The following is a 6,000-nucleotide window of genomic DNA, read 5'->3' as shown; positions in this document are numbered from 1 at the left end:
TGCTTTGTCCACCACTGCTTGCCCAAGAGTGCTCTTTGTCTAGTGTTCAACTGTTATGGTATTTTGGCATCTATGTCACACCTTCCTGTATGAGGCAGTCAGCCTTTAAGTAAACATGAGGGCTCTTATCTCAGTGGAGGTCTTTGCTTAGTAATTCAAGAGCATTTTTTGTCACACACGGTGGATGTTCTTCAGTGGAAACCAGAAATATCCTAAACACTTTTGTTAAAAGATGCATTGAGTGTCAACCTTTACATATTCGACTTCCCTTATTTTTGTTGAGCGATACCATACAAAAAGTGTACTGTAGGGTTAGTGTATACTATAAAGCTGCATAATATGGCTCAACGTGTCCCCATTCTAGATCTCTATCTAAGGCCAAGGGATCCTAGACACCGATAAGCTTGTTGGGACTTGATCATTTTGGCTGCTTGCATGAAAATCGACTATAAATGTGCCGGAACCTTTTCTGTTTCTGGGAATTTCACGGTTTTTAACTAGCTTTCATTACTGACATACCATTGCTGAGAATTCTTTAGTGTTTGTCTGGCAAGTTTCAGTGACCAAAATCAGATGTGTGGGTATCTAAAATATCAAATACAGGCTATACAGTATAACATGATAAACAATAAAAATGCCATACTGTTCAATGGGATGCTTTATTTGTATTAGAGTAATTGGGATGTTATCAAATTCATCTAAGTACATTGGCATTAATAAAGAGATTATATTGCCTGTAAATTATAGTGCTACCAGCTATGATTAACTTGTTCATTTGACATTGATCAACGCTGACATTTGAGGTAATGTTGCTTAGAAAAAAACATGCCCTCAGGAGCCGTTTCCTCAATGAAAGACCAGATCCACCCATACATGCAGGGACATGAATCAGACCATCCCCTCTGTACCGTGATGAGTAAACCTGTGCTATAATCTCAGGCCTTAGCAAAGCACTTATAGCTGTTAACTAAGGGTTGGATACCATTCATTGTTTGGAAGTAGTTTTCAACCCTAGCCTGCTGGACCTTTTTGGACTTTGGACACATAACAGAATTGATTTTCAGAGAGATGTTACAATTTTAAGAAGTACTTCAAAATAATCCCTAAATTCTGCCAAGCACTGTCACTGTATCCTTTGCACCAAAATGAAAGTGAAACAGTGATCTGATGAAGGCTCATAGCCGAAACGCGTAAGAGTTCCTTTTTGGTGTGTACCAATAAAGAAATGGAAATGGGACTTATGTGAGTACTTTGTCCACCATTTATTTAAAAAATTGGATGTGCCAACCTCTTTTTCTCATTTAGAAAGTGAAACAGTGTCATAGCGTAAGTAAATTATGTCAACTATTTTGAAATAAAGACAGCACTGCAGAGATGCTGTATACTGTGGTTGGGAGTCAGCATAGTAGATAAAGGATAAAAGACAGCTATGTGCTTGATCAAGACAAGTGGAACCTGGGGGCAGACTATGTTCAACCACTGGTCTTTCAGGTGCACGTATTTTCATACAAAGCCAAAGAGAGATCAAGTCTGACTCGCTTCCACTGCAATAGCTTGTCCTACATCAAACAATGTTGTTCTTTAATCTGTGAGCTATTGATTTACAGACACCTGCCTTTAGAAAGCCATCAAACGTGAGCTACTGCAATCCATCCGTCCATATCACCGTTTGTATATCCTTGTTTGTGTTACATACATTAAGGAGCAATGCAGCCCGACCTATGTATGACTTGTTCATTGTTACATAATACATTGTTTCACCAGACAAATATATAATAATAATAATAATAATAATAATAATAATCTCCCACCAGGTAAAATACTTCTTCCAATCTAATATATTTTGTTAATTTCCTGGATAAAAAACAGCTAAGCTTTCAAAACAGAATGAAAACATCTGTGAAAAGGATTGCATGCCTTGGTCTAGGTCTAATAGTAAGCAATAGTGTCTTGACTCATCTCACAGCCGGTTGGTTCCAGTTAATGTATTTACTCTGACAGCCAAGGATGTTAGCCAGATGAGGGGCTTCTGTTGATGATGAGTCACCTGTGTGAAGGCCATCTGCCCAGAGGCAAAAAGAGGGACAAAGGAGAGAGAGAGAGTGAAGAGAGGGAATATGGCCAACAGACCACAGCACCCAGACTATGAATAGGTTCAAGGGAGTGAAAGCATTTTGGGGCGATATCTCACCTTGCAGATTCAGTTACACTGAGAAGCAGAAAACACAATGGACTCAATATGAGAGATCAAAAAGCTACAGATAATAGGTCCAAAATGCTGCAGGTCTTTACAGACCCTCTAACTTTGCGAGCGAACACAATGCCAAGAAGAATCTGTTCGGGATACAGTGACTTCTCATGTTGCCACCCAAAAAATCCCCGTTTCAGAATTCAGACAACTCATCACATGAGAAAGGGACTTCACACTACTTTGCAGTTTATTCTGAGTTAAAAGGATAGATGTACATTGGAAGTGTGTGTGATTATTGTTCATTAATATACATCATAATAAAAACGTTAAAAGAAATTGCCCATGGCCATATTAATGCTCTACTGTAACCTCCACATCAACCTTTCATTTTTGTAGACAGGTCAGTATGACCATGTCTGCTACAAAAGCCATGCCAATGTCACTATGGAAAACTACAGGCTGGGGAAATGTTGAAAATGGTGGAATGAGTCCACCTACTGGACCGTAGAGGGAAATGTCAAATCCAGGAAACTAGTTTACTAAACATGAAATATTACTTCAAAGTGGAAATAAGTGACATTTGAGTCAGTTGCCCTATTCAGCAGGGCTGATTAATTATGTGTCTGACCTATTTCTTCCATGACCTTTATTTTAGAATTCAGTCCCGTGGTTCATTAAATCCAAAGGACGTGCTCTGACAGCTTTTTATATGTTAATAATGTGTTTATTTTGCAGTTAATGTTTTTTTCCCCACATTTCATAAATCGGGGATGAATTCCTTTGAGGATGAAAGTCAAAGGAAGAATGATTACATAAGATATGGGTTACATCCAATACAATTATCTCACAAAGGCTTTATTTCATTCTAGTTGCACTAAAATAAAATTGGCAGCCCGCAGCAGGAACTAAATTAATCTTTTGTTCTCAAATGCAGATTCCGTCATCTGAAGGTTAACAGAGGTACAGAGCACTTATAGTTCAAAGGTGCAGCAAGCTGCCTGTAAAATGTTTTTCATCCCTGGCCCGCGATTATAAAGTGCGCATTCCCTTATCTTCCCCACTTACACCATCCTTCATCCTTCTCACTTCATTTCCTTTCACCCTGCAGGATACTACCGCCATCTCATGAGGGACCAAAGAAAAACCTCTAAAAATGCTTCACTAGCTTTTACTTAGGCCAGATACATCAAACTCTATATCTTGCAGATGCCATAATGAAAAAATGTTTAACACAAAATCCACTGAGATGCAAAGAATAATTTTAAAGGCCTTTGATTGGCCTCATAGCAGATGGTGCTATAACTAGAGCAGTGTATGTGGACATAATAGTAGGGTGCATTCAAAATTACAATGTTAAGACTATAGATTTGACTCTATTCGCACCTTATATCAATATTATCAATATTTATATAGTATATAGTATATGAAATAAAATACAAAATGGCAGAAAATATACTTCTTACTTAGGCATAAATGGGCATGGCCTATGAGGAGTTGCATCGTCACAATTTTGACTATATGACCTACAGTTCAAGAGTTATAGGCAAAAACATAAAGCAGGGTGGTATAGCGCCATTATGTGGCTGATTTGAAACATTTGGGTTCGGTTGAGTGGTTTACTTGCCTGGCCTACTGGCAGTTTACACAAAAGGTGTGATGCCGATCGATCCAGCAATTCGCAAGATTATCTATGGACAGATGGATACACAGACAGAGAGACCCAGGGGCAAAACAATAAACTCCATCCCCGGCCTCCGACTTGGTGAAGAGAATTAAGCATATAAGGGCACCTGTCTGATGACTATACAGACCCAAGCTATGCTTATGTAACGAATAACGATTCTCTGCTGGACCACAAGTATAGTGATGAGTAGTAGTGCAGGTGGAGACTCCAATTTGCATCTCTCCGCCATGGAGAGAGATAGTCACAGAGCTTCAAAGAATGCCAGCTGCAATACAGGCTGTTGGTGCACATGGTGTGTTCATTGAAGTAGTATTTGGCATCAACAACAGGTGTATAAATAGAAAACACTGACACGGTCTAAAAATTACAAGGAAAAAGAGTTGTAGCCTACATCGTTAAAGGACAACTTTAGTTTTGTTCAAACAAGGTTCATGTTTTAGATTATTATTAGAGAAAGTAAAAGATGAGTGTATTTTTTTCTTTTTTTTCCCCCATTTACTGCTTTCTTCTAGCTCTGATAATCGGCCGAGCGAAGTGAATATTGGCCGATAAGGCCGATCACCAAACGGTGAGGCAATTTACCCTATCTGTGATCGGCAATTTACCCTATCTGGAGAAACCGATCTTTTACACCATTTAAGTGGTATAAATGTCAATGACATATATAGTATAATATCATTTTTCTACCTCCAGCTCTTTAATAAACAGAAAATACATTTTCAGGTAGGTGACACATTTTCAGCCAATCAGAAGAAAGTATTAACCATTTATCATCTTAATTTGTATAGTGTTCCAGTTCCAATTTTGTCTGCTCATTGCTTTGTGTCATCACTTACAATTCCACTTGTTTAATCTGTATCCTGACTAAATTCCCATATCCTGATTGGATAAAAGTGGTATCCCAATCTGAAAATGCATTTTCTGTTTAATAAAAAGCTGGAGAGACATGGAGACTCATGTTACTGAACAAACAATAGAGCTTTTAACACTTATTTTAAACCAAAGAAAATCACGTACCCTACCTTTAAATAGTTAACATTGTCCTACATGACTGAGAACGGCAATAGCTGCCCCCTTAGAGTTCCGTACATGTAGGCCTACAATAGCAAAATACAAGGTGCTTACCCTGATGCCCCAAATGTTAGAGAGTGCTTGTGCAATGTATTAGTCCGTGGTTTTCAATAAAGACGTGTTTTAATCCCGTTTGTCGGTTTGTGATCGAACGCCATGTACCCACCTCGTTTACTTCCTGTTTACGTTGAGCGTAATTCCGATTTACACTGGATGCGCCCCCTCACTACCGCCATCTATGGCCATTAGGAACTTCCGACAGAATCGGCCACAAACTGGATTAAAACATTTCTTTATTGAAAACTACGGACTAATATATTGCACAAGCATCCCGTAACGCCTCTCTAACGTTTGGTGCATCAGGATAAGCACATTGCAACTTGCATTTGAACATGTTCGGAGCTCTAAGGGAGAAACCGATCTTTTACACCATTTAGGTGGTATAAATGTCAATGACATATATAGTATAATATCATTTTTCTACCTCCAGCTCTTTAATAAACAGAAAATACATTTTCAGGTAGGTGACACATTTTCAGCCAATCAGAAGAAAGTATTAACCATTTATCATCTTAATTTGTATAGTGTTCCAGTTCCAATTTTGTCTGCTCATTGCTTTGTGTCATCACTTACAATTCCACTTGTTTAATCTGTATCCTGACTAAATTCCCATATCCTGATTGGATAAAAGTGGTATCCCAATCTGAAAATGCATTTTCTGTTTAATAAAAAGCTGGAGAGACATGGAGACTCATGTTACTGAACAAACAATAGAGCTTTTAACACTTATTTTAAACCAAAGAAAATCACGTACCCTACCTTTAAATAGTTAACATTGTCCTACATGACTGAGAACGGCAATAGCTGCCCCCTTAGAGTTCCGTACATGTAGGCCTACAATAGCAAAATACAAGGTGCTTACCCTGATGCCCCAAATGTTAGAGAGTGCTTGTGCAATGTATTAGTCCGTGGTTTTCAATAAAGACGTGTTTTAATCCCGTTTGTCGGTTTGTGATCGAACGCCATGTACCCACCTCGTTTACTTCCTGTTTAC

The sequence above is a fragment of the Electrona antarctica genome (assembly GCF_951216825.1).
Source record: "Electrona antarctica genome assembly, chromosome: 15".
Taxonomy (NCBI): Eukaryota; Metazoa; Chordata; class Actinopteri; order Myctophiformes; family Myctophidae; genus Electrona; species Electrona antarctica.
Note: the sequence above shows the minus strand (reverse complement) of the source record.